The 24,427-nt window shown below is 40.9% G+C and overlaps 1 protein-coding gene across 5 annotated transcripts in view; it reads left to right on the forward strand.

Moving 5' to 3' along the window:
• LOC104066810 (cadherin-6) overlaps positions 1–24,427 on the forward strand; it is a 112,713-nt gene that overhangs the window by 16,690 nt on the left and 71,596 nt on the right. Inside the window, exon 2 of one of the 5 annotated variants that reach the window (XM_054059616.1) lies at positions 15,239–15,345. The exons of the other annotated variants lie outside the window; for them this stretch is intronic. The gene's annotated coding sequence lies outside the window, so the exon portion shown is untranslated. The remainder of the gene's footprint in view (positions 1–15,238; positions 15,346–24,427) is intronic. 5 annotated transcript variants of the gene reach the window in all.

A 24,427-nucleotide genomic window follows, 5' to 3' on the forward strand; every position in this document is an offset into this window, starting at 1 on the left:
AACATGGTAACAGACCTAACATAAGGATATCACAAATCTCTGATTAAAGTAAGAGAAAGAACTGTGAAATAAAAAGTGAGGACCAAAACACTTGGGACCTCCTGGAGGTCAGTGGAGACCATAATATGTGCCTTTAGTGGCCTTCAAGGTAAATTTTGCCGCTAGTATCACAGATTTTTCCACTGTATTTGTAGGTAGGACTGTTGCCAGGGAAATGTCCTCTTCTTTGCTTTGTTTTTCATTTTATTCCTATTCTGTGACTGCACAGTCTGAACTAGGCACTAACTGCTGGCTAGTTATATGTAAGCTTTTCAGCCTCAGTCAAAAGGTGTTTTATAGTTATCCTGGGTTGCTTTCTGCAGCAAAGATTACAGAGTTTTGTGGGATATTTTGCCTTTGTTCCACATAAGCCTACAATTGCATACCATGGTTTCCAGATATGGACATGGTATATGTGTCAAAAGAATTGCTAGATGAAAAAAAATCTCTAAACACCTGGTTTATACATATCTTTCAACCTCTACTTTTGGATGCTCATTACTAATCGATTTCTGTCACACACCAATGCACTAAACTTTCCTCGTGTGAACATAATTTCCGGGAGAACATGTGGATATCAGCTTGCAGTGGGGAGTCAGTTGGTTTGAATCCAAACCATAAAACTGAATACCTTCACATGACAAGGGTATTTAGAGACTGGACTGAGGTCCATATTGCACAAGTGGCTTCATCTTGACATGACTGAATGAAGGGAATGCATGAAGTTGTGACCTCTTGACATCTACTCCTCCCTTATTTTAGGAATCTCTTCAGAATAAGCAAACACTCAGCCCTGCATCCGCACACCCCAGCTTTAAATGGGTTACTGGTACCTAGCTCTGTGATTTGTGGCTTTAGTCTTTCTGCTGCTTCAGCCCAGCTCTGAAATGTGTCCCTCCAGGTTAGCTTGCATAAACATAAAGTCCCAAATTAGCATTGCAAGCAGTGATTGCCCTCAAGAACCAGTAGTTTGTCTGTGCTCAGTGCATATTTGCCATCTGCTAATGCATTAAAAAAGTGAAAAAAAAAAAAGAATTTGGGCCAAGTCCTTAATTGGAGTAGATCCATGTGTAACTCTAGTAACTTTAGGGAACTGTCATCACCTCTCCCAGCCCAGCTGATGAACTCAGCTGCGACTGCAGCGCGGAGGATGCTTTGGAGCATTTGGGCTATGCATTGTTTCTGCCTGATTGAAAGGATTGCTAAGGGAGGGAGTTCATTTTCACGGAAGCATCCTTCTGGTTGTTCTCCACTGTGCTGAATGGAGTGTATACCAGCACACTGCAAGCCTTCTGCACTTCTGGTTGCTTGGCTCTAAGCACAACTCACATACCTTGTAATGTAAATACTCAGCTTTTTTTCCTCAACTCTAACCCTTCCCATGCAAAGTCAGAAGCATGGACACTGCCAAAAATAGGAAGCTGAACACTCACCCCTGCAGAAAGGATCTCTTTAAAAGCCATAAGCAAAGATGGAAAAGAATGTGGGACCATCTCGCACCAGAAGGGATATTTTAGTTGTCTGTGGGATTTTAACTCTGTCAGAAAAAAAACCCCAAACCCTTAAAAGATTAAAATAACAACTTCAGTTCTTTGGGACACGGGAGTGAGCATTTTAACCTGACTCCTGATCAGGATGAGTAGCATGTGACACTCTGGCTCGTGCTACATCATTATTCATAGAATCATAGAACTACCAGGTTGGAAAGGACCCACCGGATCATCGAGTCCAACCATTATTGTTCAGGCCGTTGGCACTGGAAAAAAAATACAGGACTGTCAAGGAAAGAAATGTAAAATAGTGAGAATTTATAAAGAATATGATTGTATTTTATTTCTAAAATTCTATTTTCAAAAAGAAAAAGAGAGATTCTTAACATTTATCTTTTCCCCACAGTATGGTCAATTAGTTAATGCCCCTGGGGGAGGAATATCTGCGAACAGAACAGAACATTCTTTAAAAGCTTTTAATTAAAGCTACTTGGACAAGGTAGTTCAGTAAGAGTGTTTAAAAGGCTTCACAAGAGAAATGTTGCATCTTTACTTCACAGCTCACCCTCATACGCCTGTCTCTTTCAATAAACTATTACTTTGCCATTGAGAGCACCTGGATTGCTGGCTGGTATCACATATCTTTCAATATGTTGATACCAACATAGCCAGTATGCCTCAGGGGATTGGCAAGTAAACTGGGTTTTGAAAGCTCTGTACCTTCAAGTTCCCTATTCAAACCCCATCTAGAACAGATGCCAGCAGTTGAAAGGACCGTTAGTTCTATCTAATGGCTCTTCAGAGGACTGTGTAAGCAAAACACGTATTTCCATTCCCTTTCACACAGAAAAAAACCCAAAACAACCAAACAGTAGAGGGTTGTATTAATAGCATCAGCTCTTGAGAACTTCAGTTGCCCTGGCCCATGAACCAGTAGCAGAATTGGCATGGATGACTACACTGCCAAACGATCTCTGGGCTCCTTGGTGAGGTGGGCTGAGGAGACAATCATGGCTGCTGTTTGTCCATTATCTCTTCTGTGAACAAATACAAGCCTTCAGCCTCTGCAGCTGCAAGTGTCTACACTGCAGAAGCATTCTGTCAGTAGATTTAAAAGGGAAAAGAAAAAAACAACCCTCATTCCAAGGTAGCTGATTTGCCATGGAGGCAGGCACGGGAAGGATCCCTGAACTTTTGAGCCCCTGAGTTACTCGAAGAGTCCATAGTCTGTGTTTTTTCATAGCTACAAAAATCCAGCAGACAGAGGAGTCTCTTATCTCAGAGTGGAATTCACTTTTCTCATACTCTAGTTATCCAGTGAAAGACCTACACTTGAATATACCTGATGCCACAATTTTAATTCTTAAAACTTTCACTTGCAATGTCTACAGTGATGGAAGGATAACATGAAAGAGGGGAGAGAAAACACTCAGTTTTGCAACCACCCATTAGAGACCAGTTTGTAAAAAGGACTTGTGGGTAACTCAGAGTTTAAGTGTCAGTGCCCTTCCTTTCATGAGTAATCCTCAATCATGGTGAGTTCAAATTTTTTATGAAGTACATTTTATCTCTACCTTTTAAAGTCTTTACACCCCAGAGCAGATCATTTTCAAATTTATAATGGAAAGTTATTTCATTAAGCCAGTGGTGACTCACTTGAATAGGAGTTTGCAGAGTGGGATACCAGGGTTTGAGGATTCTCTAAGTGTTAATGCTTTGTAGACATGCACCTTAACAGAAGCACAGGCATGCAAAAAGAGACCATATGGCATGCATTCGTAAATAGAACAGATTTTGCCCTCAAACAAATAGATTTATATGCATCTAAAATGCATATAGCTGTTCATCCCATGCAGGCACCTTTTTCTTCTACCCAAATCTGAGTCAGACCTAAAGTTCAGCCTTAAGTTTCAGTTCATCAAACAGGCAAATCAATATTCTTCCAAGGGAAAAGCAAAGCAAAACCAAGTGAAATTTATAACAGCTGAGGTCATGATCCTGCTTTCTGTCATACAGGCTATCTCTAGTCAAATGACAGGACCTACATTTGCTCTTATTTACATAGGATTATTGGTCATCCCTCTCCACTGGAGACCCTGGCAACATTTTCAGTGGGCTTCTTGTGAGTTTCGAATGTTGAAATTTTACACATAGACTTTAGTGAAATTATTCTGAGCTTATGTGACTGTTCCTCGGTGGTGGTTTTTTTCATCTTGAAATCCGCTACAAGTGTCATTCCTTGATGTTGACTCTTAGTATTCATTCTCCTTAGAGCTCTGACTTATTAAGGCAAAGATGTAATTATACGGGGATTTTAATTATCACTAAAAAAAGTAAAATTCCTAGCTCTTGTGTATGAAAAAATAAAGCCTTGAAAACATTAAGCCTACCAAGGTAAAATATACAAAAGACCAATCTTAAGTTATTTTTAAGTCAGTCTAACTTATAATTCATTTGGAGATGTGGGGTTTGCAGTTAATTTAAATGCAATAATTTATTACTTCCTTGTTGTGGATGACCCCTTCCTGGAGTTGTTCAGTGTCAGGTTGGTTGCCTTGAGCAGCCTGTTCTGGTGGGAGTTGTCCCTGCCATTGGAACTCTATGATCTTAGATGCCACACATCTAGACTTCTGTATAAACACCTACTCTTTTTTTCAGGAGAGGTTTATACCTTGCCTGCTTTGCCTTACTTCAGCTGTTTTGGTGCAAAGGGCTGCAGGGTTACAGGAACTTCTGCCTTTGTTTGTTATACAGCACAGAAGAAGGGTTGGGAAAACACTTTTTAACTGCCACAGGTTTAAGGAAAGCTGACTAACCCCCAAAGCATTTTCAGTTACATACTGCAGAGCAAGAGACAAAAAAAAATCCCCTCTCTGCTGTTCTGCTCATACTGCTGTGGCAGAGGCATCATAAGTTTTTTCCTTGAAGTATCTGCTGCCACAAAAAAATAATTATTTGAGTAAAAAGAATTAAGATTGAAGGGGAAAAAAACAGATTTGTAATATTAACCTGATTATAGCCATAGGTAATAGATAATTTCCTGCTTTCCCTTATGAGAGAAAAGATAGCTTGTTCTAAAAACATACTAAAAAAAAAAATCCCATTTCTTACGAGGCATCTCGCAACAAAGAAAAGGAGAAAGCACCCTCTGTGGATTTTTGCATTTACTTATTCGAAGAAAAACTTTCAAGCTATAAACCATATTTCAAAGTCTTGGGTTTTAACTTCAGCTGATAACCCTTTTGAGGAATGAAGTCCACTGCATGGAAGAGATGGCGGCAGATGCTTTCTAAGAGACAATCAGATTGTTTTGGTTGTACTTTCTCTCCACTAAACTGACCTCTCTCCAGGCTCCAAGGGGCTGCCTGGGAGCTGCTCCTTGGGAGTGCCAGGACATGGTGATACAATTGCCATTGCTCACCGGGGAACAATGAGGTCGTTCTGAATGAGAAGGAACTACTCAATGAAGTTTTAGGCATTAACCAAACTTTGGAAATGAGCAGGATGTTCTGTTGATTTGTCCAACTCCCAAACATATGGAGTTTATGACGTTTCTGAGCTTGCCTAGGAGACATCATTGAAGGCAATTTTATTTTTCCTTAGGTGGTGTATAGGTGAGCTTCCCTCCTCAGGTGCTTTGGGCATAGAATTTCTTAAAAAAAAAATATATATATAACCGCTAAATGGTAGTCGTGGATACCCTAGTTACTGGCAATATTCAGGATTATGGAAGAACTCCCCTCTCTGACTTCAGTGTCTTGACATTAAAAATTTATATTGAAATACTAGCCCTGTAAAGTCCATTGATTGCTTGTTCTAATGCCAGACAGTAGGCATTTCTGAACCTCTTCAGTATTTATAATATAGATTTAATGAAGGTGGATGTTGCCAGTTTCCTGGATGGTAACAACTGGGGTTGCATTCTTTCTGCTGGTCATTGCCTAAGTGGCATCCAGTGGCAGTTTCCCTAGGCTAAGCTACTGAACATCATTGTTTTCTCCTCTCAGCTTTCTAAAAATTAAATGTAATTCAACTCCTATGAATGTTAGCGTGCAGATTACAAGATAGCCAAAATTCCAATTGATGCTTATTTAGAGAGGTCAGTATACTATTTAAATAAATAAAATAGAAAAAGTTGGTCATTTCTTGGTCATTATGATTACTTTTTTCTTCCACCTACTCTGTGTTCAGCAAATCCTGTAACTTGAGCAAATTCTAAAACCAATTGTCAAAGGTATTACAGTACAATTTTACAATGACAACAGACATGCTGAAAACTTATAATTTTTTTTTAAAAAAAAAAAAACCTGTCCTAAACCTGTATGTCTATGACCTAAGCTAAAGCGAAGCACTGAAAACATAGAAGATATTAGATTATTGGCATAGACAGCATAACCCATGATTTAGTTAACTAGAAGAAATAGTTAATTTTCTAAAATGCTGTTTTAAGGAAACAATAGCAAACAGAAGGTGTTTACACTCAGAAGAGTAGGGTAATGGATTTAACAGGAAAAAAAAAAACCAACCAACAAGACAGGGTCAAAACCAAATAAACAAAAAATCCCCAGCTACCTAAATAGACTGTGGAAAATGGGAATGATTAAAAATAAAATCTCTGATCAAAAAAAAACATCTGCATGCTAATCCTGATGTTTTCAAGTGGAACAACAGAGTAAGAGGAAAAAGAACACACATTTAAGAAGAAATGTGAGAAGCAAACAAAAAGAAAATGATGAATGGAAAAATACGACCAAGTCAGAAAAATTCAGAGAAAGAAACAGATTGAATCTGTGTGTTCTTTCACAATGGAACTTCTGCTGGTGTGACTGCATATTCAGCAGTGTGAATATTATAATTAAAGAATGTCAGCTCAAGCAAAATGTTTAAAAACCTTCCTATTAAGCAGATAAACTGCTTAAAAATGCTGATTATATTAGGAAAAAGGGTTTTGTTTGGTTTTTGTGTTTCAATTCCTTTCATCTTCTGTAACACAGTTAAATAGCTGATGTCTCTCCCAGGCAGTGTTTGGTAGCGGTGCTGTTGATTTCAATACCGAGGTGATAAGAACATCTCTACGGAGGGGTTCAGTGCTGTGCTGCAGGTCCCAGAGCTTGCTGGTACACACACAAGGGTCAAGTTCAGTGCCAGGCAGAGATCCCACAACAGCAGCAGAGAAGTACCAACCCTGTGCCGGTGTTCAGGCGGCTTAATTCTGTCCATCCGCAGGACCAATGAGGCAAGGTGCAACCCAGTGCTGGTACAGTGGGGTTGCTGACGGCGCCTGGGAGGCTTGGGGGCTTTCCACATCACACTCCATTGCACAGCCCTGTAGGCATGCCCTCACAAGTGCTGCAGACAAAGAGCATGACTCCATACCATGTCAGGCAGAAAGCTTTGTGCAGTGCTTTATCCCAGGTTTGGACCAGAATGGGAACGTATGAAAGAGAGCTCCTCAACACTGTGAAATGTGGATGCAAATCTCTTTCTTCTCTGGAGTTCGGAAAATTTTTCACACCAAATTGCCGTTCAAATCACTGCTTCTTTTTGTAATAGCAAGACAAAAACTATCAGAGTCTTGGACAAAGAACAGTTATGAATGCAAAAAAAATAATTTAAGCTAAAATGCATATTAGCTCTGGTAGTCGCAGGTTAGACCAGATGAGCCTAATCTTGCAAATACTTACGTACAGATGTATTTTTAGAGACACAAGTAGTCTCAAGCATTAGGTGTATAGCCACTTGCTTAGCATTCAGAGGTTTAAGGAAGATCTAATCATTACATATTATGATCTTAAGGAAGAGTATCATTACAGTATAGCTTGAAAACCCACACCTTTTTTAGGTCTTTTTAAGATACTGTTCCAACACAAATAACTCAAAGGTGACTGAACTGTGAAAAATGGCAGCTGAAAAATAGACGCTGATGTATATATTCATTCTAGGCTCCCAGGAAAACATTTGTCATTTGGAAAGCTGCTCTGAGCTTGCTATTTTAGCACCCAAAAGTATCAGAACATCTTTAAGATTTTTGTCAGGCTCTAACTATGAGGCTGCAGTGCACTTTTTCTCTCCATTGTAGCCAAACTTTGTGTTGTGAGCAAGACAGTCTACCTGAGGTGTCATTAAAAAGTGTGAGAAAATTGTCATCATAAATCATGAATGTGAAAATAAAAGCAGCCTCTGGGAGTGCAGAATTTCTTCCAAAATTTTCCCCCTGCTACAAAGTATGCTGTAATCTAACACTAGGTTTCTGTCTTTCTCGGTTGCTGAAGTGTTGTTCTGCATTTCTAGGTTTCCAGAGAGTCACTATGGCAGTTAGACTGTTAACCCAACCTTGAAGAGCAAACAACAGCACAAGCAACAGCCTGGTTATGAATCTGTAAATCTCTAAACATTACCTCATCCCTTTCAGAGAAATCTTAACTCTTTTCTCCATTCTTACAATGAGATAAAAAGTGCCAACTCTCATGTCAACTGTTAAATGCCCAAACATTAAACATGATAAAAAAACATTTAAAAAGCTGGAGTAATAAAACACATATAACTGCAGCCTGGTGACATGCTAATTAGATAATTTTTGAGTTGTTCAAAGACAAAACTAAATACATTTCTCTTGTGGTATATGTTTAACTTTGTTCTATATAGAAAACTCACAAAAAATTACTGAATTTGGGGATTTGGCAGATGAGTAGAGAGCAATGCATTTCACTACGCATTTGAGTAGCAGAATAATGCGATGCAGTATGATGCACATCAAGACAAACAAAAGGCTCCACCTTTAACCAACGGGATTTTAAAGAAACGGTGTTTAATAATGTCAATGCTGAACATGATTTTCCCTTCTAGTTCTTTTGTCTATTGCTGCCTTTTCTTGCTATCGTAGTTTTGTGGTTTGGTACCAGACAATTATTCACCTCGTATTCAGGATCAATCTTTCTTCAGTCCAGTAATAACTATTTAGCCACTATTTCTTCTTGCACGCTCTTTTGTTTTAGGCTACTTAATTGGAAATAGTTAATTGGCCTTGGTGTCTTACGGCAGCGAAAGTAACAATCTTAAACTCTATTAAGTTCCCATAAATATTTCACTTGATGCTAATTTCTGTGCTTCCAGCTGAGCTGTTTAAAGTGCTCAAAACCCCCTTTTTTTGGTCACAATTAAATACTTTACTAGGAAACAGTGGAAGGATTAGTCATTTGTGTTTTAAAATGTGTGAAAGAGAAAAGTTTGGGTTTTTCTTTTAAGACCGGCAGCCCATTCCCTTTTTAGTCTTAAATTATTTGCATATATACATGTACCATCAATGCACCGCTTTCTTTTTTTAAGTGCCAAGCGGCCCCGCTCTGATGACAAGTTCGGTCTCGGGTCGGCGGCCGCTTGTCTGCAAAGGCTGGAGCTCCCCCATGCGGCAGCGGGAGCCGGGAGCGGGGCTGGGAATGGGGCTGGGAGAGAGGCTGAGGCTGGAAAAGGGGCTGGGAGCCCGGGCGGGCTTCCCAGCACCTCCCGCCTAGGAATTTTTGCCCAAGAATTTTTGCCCTGCCATCAAATAAATTGTTAAAATTGACTCTGCACCGCTGCTTTTAATTATTTAAAACAAAACCAAAGCCAACCATTTTTAACTTTTCACCGAAGTCTAGTTTTGTTCCAAGTTTTCTCCTAGGGACGTTATTCTGCCCCTGTACTCGGCACTGGTGGTGAGACCTCACCTCGAATCCTGTGTTCAGTTCTGGGCCCCTCGCTCCAAGAAGGATGTTGAGGCTCTGGAGTGTGTCCAGAGAAGAGCAACGAAGCTGCTGAGGGGGCTGGAGAACAAGTCTTACAAGGAGCGGCTGAGGGAACTGGAGTTGTTTAGCCTGGAGAAGAGGAGGCTGAGGGGAGACCGTATTGCTCTCTACAACTATCTGAAAGGAGGTTTTGGAGAGGAGGGAGCTGGCCTCTTCTCCCAAGTGCCAGGGGACAGGACAAGGGGGAATGGCCTCAAGCTCCACCAGAGGAGGTTCAGGCTTGACATCAGGAAAAAAATTTCATGGAAAGGGTCATTGGGCACTGGAACAGGCTGCCCAGGGAGGTGGTTGTGCCACCGTTCCTGGAGGTATTTAAAAGATGGGTAGACGAGGTGCTGAGGGACATGGTTTAGTGGCAGATAGGGATGGTTGGACTCAATGATTCAAGAGGTCTTTTCTGACCTGGTGATTCTATGATTCTATGAAAGAAGACTGGGGGAACAAATTCCTCCAGAGTGTGATTTACTAAGATTTTGGTTGCCTGAGTTATCCCCTTGGGCTGTAGTTCATTTCCAGACTGGAGTCATCCGGCAGACCCCAGACGCTGCAGACTTTTGGTGTGACCCAGTGGGGTCATGGACGCTGGGGCAATTGTAAGTCCAGGTCATGGCCCTTGACAGAAGAAGAGAAGCTACATGAAAGAGGGTTGTGTTGTCCTGCCAGACAGATGGGGTGAACAGAGCGAAGACTCTGAGCACAGTCAGGAGGCGGGGGGGGCTAAAAATACCATATCTTTCCACTGAGCATTTAAAATTGAGGCATTTGGCTGTGGGACAGAATGGGGCTGTGGAAATGGTTTAAAAGGCTTTTGCCACTGGCCATATGTTGCCACGCTGCTACCAGCAGTGAGTAGATAGAGTGCAATATTAAATTACATGCAAAATCACCTGTACTTACTCAAACTGGTCTCCACTGATTTATGAATTAAGTGTATAGACTTTGTCCGAGAGTGGCTGAGGAGTGCACCCATGTTGACTTCTCTGTGTTTAGGCAAAGACTTCCAACTGTGGTCTGAGCCCTGCAGAGATACCTGCATCATCTGACTACAGACCTTATGTCTGCAATTGCCTCAGTGAGATTCGAAATCCTATGCACTGGGGTCAGCCTACAGCCTCTGTGAGGAGTAAGAGAGTGGTTTTGGCCCCTCTCCACCACTTCTGTTAGCAACACGCAGGCCACAGAGGGTGAATATATTTTGGGGGGAAGCAAAAAAAATTCACCAAGACAGCAAGCACAAGAGGTCACAAGGACTGATAGCATCAACTCTTTCCCCAAGTTTTTCTGTATCCTTCTTTCGATACTTATAACTAGACAGTGTGCATTTATCTGGACACACTGCTGCTTCTCACAGTTTCAATTTATAGCCAGCTAGTGTCATTTCAAAATCCTAGCTTCTGAATCACATGTGAGAGTGTATAGCTTAGAGATTTTCCCTTGAACATCCCATCCTTTCTTCACTTTTTACCAGCCCCAGTGAGAGTACTGAAGGGGTGCATATCATGCTCAGAGCATTATGGCTGCGATCAGAGTCACAGTGCAGTAATATGGACACAATTTTGCCCATCTGCTTCTGTAAGGTGGTTCTGTTAATGGCTTGGTAAAGCACTCGTGCAATTGAGTTGCATTAACAGGAACTGAAAATGGTTTAAGTTATTGGTTTAATGAATGAAAAATCGAATACCAAAAAGCCCAGCCTCCAGCCAGCGAGGTCTCAAATATCAGTCTCTGGCCTTAAATAATTCTTCTATTGTTATTCTCTTTCCACAGTCAGACCCTGTTTGGATTAGTGTGGATTGGCACTATTCCTCTAGTATAAATCTGCCCTCACTCAGCCCTGGAAAGCTTATCCCAAAATAGGTGAATTCTCAGACTAAGCAGAGCTTTCATAGCAGTTTTTGTATTACGCTGCCTGCCGAGAGCATAAGTCAGGTCTTGGTCTAAAATGTCCTTTATCACCCTGTTGAATTCCTGCTGTGTTCAGCAGCTGCACAACTTAAAATAGCCTTCAGGCTCCTCTAAATGCTGCTGAATTTCCTGGTAACATAGTGCTAGGAGGAATCATTTGGGGCATAGAGTCCAGCTCTCCCATAATCACAAGTCTCCACATAATAGACATGCAGTTTGCAGGAGTGCACAGCACACTTCACCCTTCACAATGTCCTGTAACTCACCTGAGACTTGAAGTGGAAAATGCAGAAGAAGCTTAAAAATAGCAAAACATTGCAATAAAGGAACAAGAGATCAAGAGTGTGATCTGCCGGAAACTGACTGAGGACTAGTAGTATATAAGGATGGCTTAAAGACACCTTTAACCTTACCTTTGCTTCCCAAGCTGCTATTAAACCACAGCTTGGAAAGAGTCAGGCTCCCCAGTGCTGCTTTTGTGCAATGCTAACTTCGTAATCTTTTCTAGAAGTACAAAGCATTGGCAAAAGATTTGTGGCACTCATTTTAAAGCCTGAGTGCTTTGCAACTGCGTAGGAGTTTGTACCATATGGTTTCTGCTGGATCATGTAATATCATACCAGTGGGCTAAAAAATGCGTGATAAAATTGTTTCGTTCGATACTGGCCAGAAGCAAGAACTTGTTCACTGTGATAATATACTGCTCCAAGTCTTATGTCCCTATCGATATAGCCACATATAAAATACAGGCTCGTACGGCACATGAACACTGTTCTACTCTAATACATGAAAATAAAGACCAAGGAATATATTGTCTCAAATCAGATCTGTGCTTTTCCTACTTTATTACTACATTTTCAATAAAAAGTCCATCACAGACAGAGTTGGTATCTTGATTACTTTTTGAGTCCCATTGAAAAAGATTGTGATCTAGTCAGTTATTCTGGTTTCTCTTAATGAGCAATTAAAAACATGAATGTGAAACATTCATAAATTATTTTCAGGAGCTTGACTTTTGCTTGCCAGCTTTTCCATTGCTTATTAGTTAGGTTGACAGTGACATATTTTTGCTCACCCAATAAACTGGACACAGTGGCAGGGCATCCTGTTTCCCAAGAATGTGTAGTCCAAAGTCTAGCTGTTTGCAAAAGTCTGGAAAAGTTTATGTCCTTATTTTCCAGTACACCTACAGTTCTGTGCTGCAGTTGAACTAAAAGAGGCATATCAAAAGACATGTTTAAGAACACTAATAAGAATATGTCCAAGAAAATCGTCTCAAGGCACACATAGCTGTTAGAAGAAGTGATAACAAGGGAAGGATCTTGAATTTTTCTCGTGTATGAAATATAGCAACCAGAAGGTCTTAGGGAAAAACTAAATAAAGGCTGCTAGCAGTATCTGTAACATGCAGGAATCCTGCCCTCGCTCCTGTTTCCTCCCCTCCCTCAATCGCTTGCAATATGCTGTAAGGATGCTAGTGTGAAAAAGTACACATCCAGAATCACTTGTAGGCAGTACAGAGACACTTGTGATTTTTCTTGGTGTACATATTTCTTTTTCATGGCCAAATGTCTTAGTTTGTCCATTGTCATGGAATGAACTGGATAGTAGATTTTTCACCTGGCATGTTATTGTTTGCCCCAAAATCTTGTAAAGCTATTAGAACTTAGGGTATCCTAAAGTTCATAGGAACCTAATTTTCCTTGTAATTTTCATTTATTTACGTGTTTGATACAGTACATGGAAAGCTTCCCTTATACACACTGTAATATGACCATAGACTGATAGTCATGATTCATTCAAACAAAACCTTGTGAAAATTTTTTTTTTACATAAGGATATGAATAAAATTTCTGACTTGTTGACTTCTATAACAAAGCAAAAGATCTTATACTGCATTGTTTGTTGGGGGGGAGGGAGTAGGCTGGTAGGTTTTTGTTTGGAGTATGCTGACAAGTGTATAAGGCTTCACATCAGGCTTGACTCATCTTGTGTATTTGTTCAACAGGGTGAGATCAGCAGATACAAACATCATTTGTCGAATATCTGTGATTTATCGTCTCTCATTCACATCACTGTTGTAATTCCTGCTACTTTCCACTGTTGTGGCTGCTTTGCTGTATACCCCACAACTCTTAAGTTTTTGTGGTCTCATCTGTAAATGTATGAATACAGAGGAGGTGAAACAGATTTTTTTCCATGTAACAGGAATATCTGCTGCAGAAAATACTGCCACACATCATCCTGCTGAACCCAATTTTGCTAATGTCCTAAAGGGAATGAGACATGTGTGAACACAAATAGCAGACTGGATGAGAATGCCTCAGCGTCCTCACAACTGCTTTTGGAAAGTTCATAATGCTGCATATTTTCACAATTCAAAGCAATCTCTAATTCTACCGGATTAGGATCCCAACATGGAAAGTAGATTATCACCATGTCAGCATGTTGCTGAGATCTTTGACCATTCCACAAGATGCTGACCATCCACCAGATGCCAGCCATCTTCAGAGAAGAGATACCACACTAGATCTGCCATGTGTTCGTTCTCACACAGCACAATGGCTCTAATCCTGTGTTCCATATATTTTTTCAGTTCTTCGGTTCAAATTCTGACTCAGGTTGAACTCTGTTATAATAAAATAGCTGTGGCCTGGAAGAGTTATGATGTCCAATCTTTTAATGCATTAGCTAGAAGAGACAGAGGAGCACAGATGTAGCAAATGCCACTGCACAGTATGCTCTCCAGTTACCTGGAGGCGTTACGCTGTACAAAAGCATAATGTCATCAAGCGCTTGGGTGATTCAGCTCCTCCCCATCCTCAGTACTTTGTAAGAGGTATAATTGAGTCTCATTCTGTTCTTTTCAATTTTTTTTCTATGTGTTTTTGTAAAGTCAAACAAATAGGAAAATTAATGACAGCACATGAGTGCGCCACAGAATAATACTACTTAGGGACTGTTGTGTCCTTGGCTCCAATTAACCCTAGTGTTCGTTATAGGTTGGAGCCAGCTGCATCAATCACAGTTACTTTGGTTGTGAAAAAAGAATATCCATCATTATTGCAGCCACACGCAGATATATACATTATTTTCCTGAAGTATCATAATCCTCCAGTTACCAAAGAGGGCCTGTGATAACTGGGAGGAGATGAAACTCAATTTTCCTTCACATCTGCTTGATCCTTTGGTATAATCAGCACCACATGCACCAGGCAAGGTCACAAACTATGGCAATGTTCATCACAATGTGCAATCTCCCCTTTCTAGTGCCATTAACTGCTCAGCAATCCCTCCTTCTCCATCCCACTGTTTTTAATCTGTTAGAGCACTTCAGAGCAAGAACGGGAGAGCTGGCCTCACAGACCCGTTTCCAAGACAGTTGTCACAGACCACACTTTCTCAAAGTGTCAGCGGTGAACCTCTTCCCCATTTGTTTCAGTGGAATAGGAAAAAGAACATCACAGTGGGATTTAATTTCAAGTTTGCTGGCCAGCACCTGCATCTAGGAAGAGATTCTGATGGTGTCAACATTACAGGCATTGCAGTATCTCCTCTGAGCAAGTTCCTGACAGTTTGTAGAGACCTATAGCTGACCTAGAGACAATTGGACCAAAGCCCTGTTTATTTTCTTTTATTTTTTTAAAAGAATAGAGAATTGGTGGTGTCATTACCCTCTGTTATGAAGGTGGTTATTTGCAGAATGCTAGTTAGCCATGCACTGTCTTTTCTGAAAGCTGATTTGCTTAACCTGCGTTATTTTGGTTGAATTTTTGTTCAAAACTCGTAGTTTGCATGAACCAGAAATTAAAATAGAGCATAGATCACTTGAGACAAGGGTGGGGCTTTCTACTGAATTTCACCTAATGTTATTTCATACAGTTCTTGTGCTGCAGTTGCTTCCTTCATAAAAGCAGACCTTTCCCCAGTAACCTCCCTGTAAATCTGAGGAGTCACTCCTCTTGGCTTTGCTGACTACCTCTCTCTCTAAGACGCATCTGACTCTCTTTCCCTCCCCAGCTCACAAGACAGCACCTCAGCGCTGCACTGCCTTGCTATCCCCGGGTAACAGTTCGCCTCGCATAAGGATTAACCACTACTTTGAAGTTACCCTTAGCTCAAACAAGGTGAGGTAAAAGCGGGTAGAAGCATTATGAAATAAGCAAGATAGGCCACAGCTGCACAGAAGTAAAAAGATAGTGAAGTTGCTGTTTCCCAGGTAGCAACATCAGCTCAAAATAGCTGACCCTGTATCTATCCAGCTGACAAGCTGACAGATATGTCACAGCCCAATGGCTGAGAATTTGGTTCTTATACAAACCTATGACTTCAAATTGCATCAATGCAAGAGGATCTGGGATTTTTATAGAACCAGTTGCATGTTTTGGCAGGAGTATATGCGGGGTGGGGGGGGTGGGGGTGTGTGGAGAGGGAACATTCAAATTCAAATTCCTCTCTCCTTTCCCTGCAAAGGAAATTGTTAACTCAGGGAAGACATGTTACCAGGCCATTGTTTACTTTTCCCAGTTTCAGAAATGCTGTTGTACTTTGATAATGGGAAGGTGCAGTGGTCTCCAGCATAAATGATAAACGGAGCTGCCTCGCTCCTGGTCTGCCAAGCCATTGGAAGACAAAATGTTCTTTGCTGTTTGACAAAGGGAAAGTCTCAGTACAAAGCTTCTTCCCTTGTGGAGCCTTAGATGCACTTAGATGCACTCACTTCAGAGTTACTGAAGAGAAACTAAGGCTCCTCTGAACTTGCAAAACAATCAGAAGAGTTCGTTCACCTTCTTCCCTCAAGCTCGAGCACAAAATACCTGTTTGAAAGGAATAAGTTAAATAAACTTGCTGTAAGCATAAAACCATTTATTTCAATGAGTGAGAGATAAGGTATAGAAATCTGTTCCTCACCTGTAATCCCTACTGTTTTTATGTGCACTGAAAAGTACTTATATCAGCATGATGCCAGCCCATCATTTCTTAGATAATGATCAACATTTTCTCTGTTATGCTCTGTTTCTTAGGTCTTGATTCAGCAAAGCATTCAGGTACATCTTCATCTTTAGGTCTACCAGCAGGTTCAGTAAAAGCATACAGTTTGGAAGTACAGTGCTCTGCTAAACTGAGTCCTTCACAGGACTAAAGAGAAAGCTCACACAAGAGCAAAGCAGCATTGCTTTCCTTCCAGTCATACTTGTTTTATTCACTTGCTCTTGCTGTGTACAGCTGCAGATTGCTAGCAGTGTGCGTGGATGGAATTTGAGGGATTCGCAGCTTCAAAGATGAGATGTGCCAGCCTTTAAAACAAACTTATATAAGCACGGGAAACAAAAGCATCCATGTAAACAAAGGGAGGCAATACATACATTCACACCTGAGCGAATACACACACTTTAGCATGTAGCCTGTATCAGCAATGCTCCAGCAGATTATATAGCATTCACTGTATCAGCAGACATAGGTCTCATTTCTGCTACTGCTTTCCCTTTGCTTCATAATCAGAGAAGCAATGGGGCCAAGCCTACTAGTTTTGCAGCACACTGTAAAATGTATGAGGAGGTTTCAAAAGCTCTGACAAATGTCTCATCTATACTGAACTAGCATTAGACTTGTGCTCAAGGAGTGCAATATGCTACATATCATTGAATTCCTACCCTATTTTGTGCTTTCCATGTACTTTCTGAGTTTCTGTACTTTTTGCCTGTAAGCATGGATTTGTCGGTTGGCTTGACGAGATTTTTAGAGGAGGAAAGTGTCTGATTTTTGAAAAGACAACGAAATTTTAAAACATTTCCTCAAATTCAACAGGCTTGTGTGTAATCATAGAGATAAGAGGATCAGAAGTAGAAAAAAGAATAACAATATGACTATTGAGCATGTCTGAACTCTGCCACAAAAGAGCCACCGGAAATCTCAACACTTCAGAGGGAACAGGTTGCCTCCTTGTAGTCTTTAATGCTTAAGCACCTTCCTTCCTTGCCACTAACTACACCAAGAAGAAGCACTATCTCCATGGCTGTTGTAAGATGAGCTAGATTTTATTTCCTGCTCCATTACAGAGTGGCATGTACAAGCCACCACGGTGATAGTAGTTTTCTCAGGGCTACCCAGGGCCACCCTCAGTATCAAGTATTAATACTGGTCTTGGCCATTCAGCCAGAGTATGTGGAATCTCTCATGTCTGAGCACGCTTAGCTGACTTGTGCACTAGTTTGACAGGCTCCTGGATTATTCAGGTTTACTGTAATCCCTTTAGGATTGTATAGGCTGACCTCTTGTATAGCCCCAAGTCCCATTTACTTCAATGAGAGGTAGAAACGCTCAGCCCTAATCACAGTTGGCTCAGACTTGACACGCTCTTCTGTATGAGATTTACAAAGGTTTAATGTTACTTTTGAGAGACTTGCAAAAGTCCCTGAGGGGAGTTCATCCATGGGAGTTAGATGCCTTCACGGGATCCACAGAAGTCAGCTGGGTGTGTAATTCCCATTAAGTTAACTTGTTCGAGTATTTTTGTGAGTCCCTCTTGGCACTAATCCCTCTTGGCTTCCCTTCCCTCTTCTCCTCCCCCCTTCAGTCTTTTAAATAAAGATAGCACTTAGCATAAAGATGTGTTGCAAGCCTCCACTCAGAGTCTGTAAAGTGCTTTTCAACTCTGGCAGAAGTGCCTAAGTGTACAGTATTCACTGAAATTGGAAACAGTGGGGATTTTTATGGAGATGATGTGCAAGCTCTGTTCTATCAGATACATTCATCTCAAATTTCCCTGGTGTCAAGATCATACGGCTAAAAGAGGGTGCTGAATCCCCAGGGCTCCCCATGCCTTTTCGCACTGCAATTAAATCCCCCTAGTCGGATTCCCATTTCATCAATTTCTGCATGACTGAAGCAAGAGATGTGGTTTGAGGGATAAAAGAACAGGAAGTATTTTAGCTAAAGCAACATAGCTAAGTCTTAGTTATACTTTGTTATCTTCAAAGAGAAGACAGATAATATGTAAAGCAACTGCATTACAAACAAAAAAACCACAGAGAGTAGGGAAGGGTGAAAGCATACAACTAACAGACCAATAATTTGGTAAGAGGGAGATGAAATACAACAACTGATTTGTTTATCAGACCATTCTGTTAACCTCTAATGCAACATTTCATCTTTTATGATTGAGTTCTCTATTTTGTTGTTAGACCTTGGCATCTTGCACACCAGGCCAGGAAATACAAGCAAGCACAGGGGTTCAGACACAATTTAGTCCCTTCTCCACAGAAGCTGCATCAGCCCCCATTTTACAATGTGGCCAAAGTCTTGTTCCTCTTCAGGCTGTGCTGTGCACACCAATCCACCATCTGCAGGCCATCTTCCCAGAGCTGTTCACATAGGACATGTTCCTGGGAGCTCTCCCCATCTCCGTTGTGTCAAGACTGCATAGATTTGCGAGAGCTCCACAAGTTACAGTGAGCTTATTCCAAATGAAATGTGTTAAGGCGTAGTACAGCTAACAACCTCCTCTCCTGGCAGGGTGTACAGAGAAGTGGTGACAAAAAGGCTCATAAGCCAACACAGCTGCAGCTAAGTCAGAAACATGTGGACAAGACTTCACTCACCATCTGAGCCCATTTGGTTATGTAAGGTAGAGCTGTAGTGCTGTTTATGCTCTATCCATTTAGGCAGAAACAGGGAAAAGGAAAACAATCAGATAGGAGAAATAACTGGAGCCAAAACTTTCTCTTCACTACTGGGCCAAAGAAAGGCTGGAGAGGAGTCTTAGATGTGGAGGTTAGGTCACTCAGATGTACAGTGTGCGTGCTGTGAATATTGGAGCATGTTACACAGCCTTAGCACGACAAACTGAAAAGGATCCAGCTCAGAGAGCCCCACCAGAGCACAGTGGCTGGAGGTGGGAAATGGGCTTGAAACCTGTTCCAGTTTGGTGGACACATTTTGATGTCCCAGATGAGACTCCTGAGGGAAAATAGGAAAAAGAGGATCTAGCTTGTGAATCATGCCAAGTGTTCGCTGCCACATTGCCTGCCTGCATCAGATTTGCATAATTTTGCCCTTTCTCAGTAGCAGAAGTGCACGCACGTGGAGGGCTTTGATGGCAGAAACATGAGTGCCTGGGGAATTCTGGCACTGCCAGTGTCAGCTGGCAGCTGAGAAAAGATTCAAAGGCTCAAAATACTGAGCTTCAGGGCCCAAGTTTTCTGTCCAGGAGACAGGACAAGAGAATTGATCTTACTGACTGTTCCTGAATTGATCCTGTTGACTATTTTACTTCAATTGTTGGACAAATACCACTTGCATAATTTGAAAGTTGGTTTTGCAGTTCTCAACCCAATTTGTACCTTAAATGTTACTAATCTATTAAAAATCCCACATAACAACCATTTTTATTCCACTCCTTTCTCCTTTTTTATGTTTTCTGATGTACTCATCTGTTTGAAAGAGGACAAATTAATAAAGCTAGTTCCCAAAACTCTGCCAGTTATGTAAGTGACATCTGTTATCAGCCACGTTTGGGAGAAAAAAGGTATCAAATTACCTGTGCTGTCATCTAATGCCAGAGCAGATTATAGGTAAAACTGGTTATATTCATACCAATGATTCAGTGCTTGAAAATAGGTTACTCTATGGCTATCCTTGTATGTATAACATGACATGTTTCATGAGGTAGGAAAGGAAGAAGAAAGTACCATTTGCTTATCGGAAATGGATTCCACCTTTGTCTTCTCAAAGTTCATGCAAGAAATCCTCTGAATTTAGGTAGATATAAGAAAAAGGCAAAACTCAAAAGAAGTATTATTTTCTGGAGAGTAAGAGGCTTTTACTATTGAGTAGAAACAAACAAACAAGAAAGCTAAGGAACTGCACTTGACGTGAATGATGAATGTCTTTTTTAAAATAAACAGACACATTTGATTATTTGTAATCCAGCGTAATCCACTGTGTAATGTTAAATATTTTAAGAGAATTTTTCTTCCATTTGTTCTCAGCATGGTTGGCCTGAAGCCAAAATGTTGTTATTTTTAAAGGCAATCCTCCACTAAGGGTTTTGAATTCCTTTCATGTTGGCTCTTTTTATAGCATTTTGAAATTGATTGTGCATAGAAAACTCACAAACAGAAAAAAAAAAAAACCAAAAACAAAAAAAAACCCACAAAAACTGGCAGCAAATATCTTTCCTTTAAGTAAACTCCTGGTCTCATTTCCCAGTGTTCTGCAGCAGGAGAGACTCTACAAAGTAGTTACTAGAAGAAAAAAAACCAGACCCTTAGGTATGGAAAACCAGTTAAAATCCTGCTTTTACACCTACAAAGATGATATAAAACTAGTTGCTGTCTGTGCCTTTGCCAGAGAAGGTGAAGCAAGCAGATTTCTTAAAACACTATAGAGCTGAGGATGCCACTGGTGAAAGAACTGGGCCTACTATACAGGTCTGGAGAGAGTCTGGGTTGTCTATGGACACAAACCAGGTCTTGGGTTTTATCATACAGTTTTGAATACACTGTTTATAGGCATTTTGGAGCCAAAAGATGAAGTAAATCAATCTCTGTATGAAACTATTTTCCGGTAGAAGGTAACACAGCAAATTTTCTCTGTTAGCTTTTAATTCCCTGGCAGAGAGCATGCTTTTGCTTCTCTTGGGGATGCAGCTAGCAGATAGAATTTGCTATGGCTGTTCTGTGCCGCCTGGTCCTAACAGGTATTTTGCACACCACTCGTCCCCATGACAGGCTGTTGCAGCCCCTTCCATCTGCTGTTCTCAATGTCAGCACATTTCAGATCTTGAATTTAAATGTACAGAATTAACCATGCCACATTTGAAAGTCCGGGGCCCGGCCCCAACATCTATTAGTTTGGCTTTCCACTCAGGAGGTATTTTGTTTCAAACAATGAAAACACGTTTTAAGTACAGATTGGCTTTCATTGCAGTCCAGCTCTGGAGTGGCTACGACACAGGTTATATTTCCAAATATTATTTGGCAAACATCAGACTAGAAACATGCTTTCCTAAATGAAAATGGAGATTCTCCAACAATCACTTGTCTCCAGGAGCAGGGGCTTTAATTAAAATATCCATTATTGTAAGACTTGTAATGAAATTGCCCATCAGCTGTGCTGAACGTCTCACATCCCTGTCCTATTCATGCAGGCTTCTAAAGAGGTAGCATCTCTCTCTCTGAAACTTTCTGCAATATAAAAAAATAAGCTGTATGAGCAGCCCAATTCACTTGTAAGATATTTGTATAGACCTATAACCTTTTCCAGGGTTTTCTTCTTAATTTGTATTCATTCACAACCAGCAGAGAGAATGAAAAGTGTGGCAGGGAGAAACTCGTTCCAGGAGTTCTGCAGCACCCTGCAGCTTAGCAAAGGTAATTTGTGTAGTTACAGCTCTTCTTTTATTGAACACATCTGCAGCAGTCATTGGATTGGGATGTTTCCTTTACACCTCCTCAAGAGCTAGTACATATCTCGAATTTGAAAAATGTTCATATAGCCTGTGACCAGCTATGGGAATAAAAAAGCCAGACTGCTTTGATCGTATCACATCACAGAAATACTACAACACAGACACACACAAGAGAAACAAAGGAAAACTCTCATGAGTAAACAGCTATTTATTTGTTCTGATCTCACCCTAATGATTTTCTCGTTAAGACTTATTAATACGGTTTGGTACAGTGGTGAGCTGGGGCATGGGGTTGGAGGTCAAGCCTATGAATAACAGCAACTAAGACAAGCAGTTTAAAAAATTGTTAAGAGCTTTTTTCCTTGTCTAAAACAGAATTTATAGATTTTGCCCTTCTGCTATAAGGATGAAAATAAAGTAGGATATAGCAGCCTTAAAGTGCAATTAGAAGCAATTCAGGAAAAAAAAACCCTAATCATGACTGAAACAAGTGCAGCTGCAAGCAAAAGGCAGAAAGAGGACCCACAGCCACAAGGTTCATGTTACCCTGCCAGAAGGATGAGGAATATATTGGGTTAGATCCTCAGAGTGCTCATGGGATACTATCCCTTCACAGTGGCACACAATCCCTTTTAAACCCAAGGGGAAAGACTGTTTGATGGAGCCAAAGTTGTCTGCTGCTCCTTTCCCACCCCTCCCAGTCTCTGAAATGTTCAGAAGTGCTGACCCGTTCTGCTTCTAATTTTCTTCTTGTAGTTTTGCATTTTAACATCCTTCCTCCCACATCTAGACCTATAAGTATTAAGTTCACTTATATAAAGGGAAATAAAAAGACATTTAAAAAGTGTATCTTTAAAAACTGCAGAAGTTACTTGAAAGTTCTGCACAACAGACCAACTGACAATTAGTTTTTCTTTCTACCCCAGCCACAAGCTGTGCTTATGTCCCCACATGTCAGAAAAAGCACGTTCATCAGTTATCTGTCTCCTTCCTGTTCCACTCACCAAACAGCTGTAATAATAATAATAATACTAAAAAAACCCCTCCTTATAAATTACTTTAGAACACAAAGGGAAATCTCTTCATTTTGTAACAACTTTGCTGATTTTAAGTGGAGTGGGAATTCTTTTTCCCTCATGTTTCATGCTAGCGTATACTTTCTAGGACATCATATTTTGTTATCAATTTACAGCAAGTATTCATCCAGATTACTACAGGGTCCTCCAGCAAATGCAGAAACAAAATGACATTACGAAGCCACACATTTTCTGTAGAGGGTCACCTTCTGTGAACCTTGCCTGTCCATAAGTATACATAAAAATGCAGCTCCTGGGATAAAAAGGTTGAATTCTTATCCTGGGGGAATGGAAGAGGGAAGCCGTACTGTTAATAAATCCAAATGTTAGGCTTAACTCAATATGCAGAGTTTAGGCAGGGATGATATAGTGTACTCCCTCCTTGGAGAAGGAATGACAAGGCAGGGCAGACATTGCCATTTTTCCTTGAGGACAACTCATTTTCCTTCATATGCTTATTCAGGACACACATCTCAGGTGCCTTTTAACAGGGACCCCCCACAGGAACTTAATCCCATCCCCTTTTCCCACCATGTCGGTTCAACTGGTATGCAACTCCACTGAAGTGAAATACTCCTTTTCCCTGTTTAGCTTTCAAGGGCAGTGAGGCATGTTGTTTTATGCTTTTTTTAGACTGAGAAAACCAACTCATGTCACATCATACATAGCAATTGGACACGAAGAGGGAGCATATCCAAAATGGTTTTGGACTACAGTTTCTAGGTGCAGAGATTTGGGGAGGTGGAGACTAAGCAGCAAAGCACAGCCTGTTGTAATGACTGCAGGGCTTCCCAGGACTGCCTGGACTTTGTCAGGGGCCACTTCTGGCACCACGGCTTGCCAGAAAGCAAGACTGTTTAAAGTTACCCCCATGCCTTCAAATTATGGGCTGGTCTTCTGAGATGCAGCTCTGAATCTCAGCCAACCTTGACTAATGAATTGATGCTGCCTGTTTTGGCATGGAACTTGTCCCCATGGTGCAAAATTGCTGAGAATTGGGGGACGCTTCAAGAGCAAAATCAGTGCAGTGACCAAGAGTGATAGCAGCCCTTGGTTCTGCATGCAGTCCTCTCTGCCTTTGATGCTGCTCCCTGTGGACAGCACAGGGGAAGGGCACCCACTCAAATTCCTTGCTAGGCTGAAGCCTAAGAAAATACCTGACCCTTGAAATACTAGTTGATAAGTTACAGTGCCACTGGCATGAGCTTAATATAAATAGAAAAGGCACATCTCGGGGGTGTGCGGTCTTCCTCATCTGTTTGCATCCCAGGCTTACAGCTGGATAGCCAGCTGCATCCCAGCTCTGAAGCGCTGCCAAACTAGGAGGCTCTCTGCTGCCACTCCTTCTAATTCGCCTAGCTGCTCCTTCCCATTATTTTCCTTTTTCCATACTTCTGCTGCATAAAAATTCTCCATCTGACAAAGAGTGTTACAGTCAAAATCTCATTATGAGCACGGGGGAACACACCTTGTATGCAGAGCCAACAATTAGAGTTTATTGTTAGTTTAATTAATGTTTCAACAGTAAAATCAAAATGAATCAGTTATTCTAAGTCCAGCTACTATGACACTAACATTTATAACCAATTTTATCTTATTATTGTGAATTCCCATTAATTGTACAATCCAATTTCTTAGTCATTGACTTCCTGGTATCTACCTCTTTTTGTTAGGCTATGCTCACCTTTATTAGGAGTGGCAGAGAATTAGCATCCCAGGTTC

This window comes from Cuculus canorus, chromosome 2 (genome assembly GCF_017976375.1).
Source record: "Cuculus canorus isolate bCucCan1 chromosome 2, bCucCan1.pri, whole genome shotgun sequence".
NCBI classification, from domain to species: domain Eukaryota; kingdom Metazoa; phylum Chordata; class Aves; order Cuculiformes; family Cuculidae; genus Cuculus; species Cuculus canorus.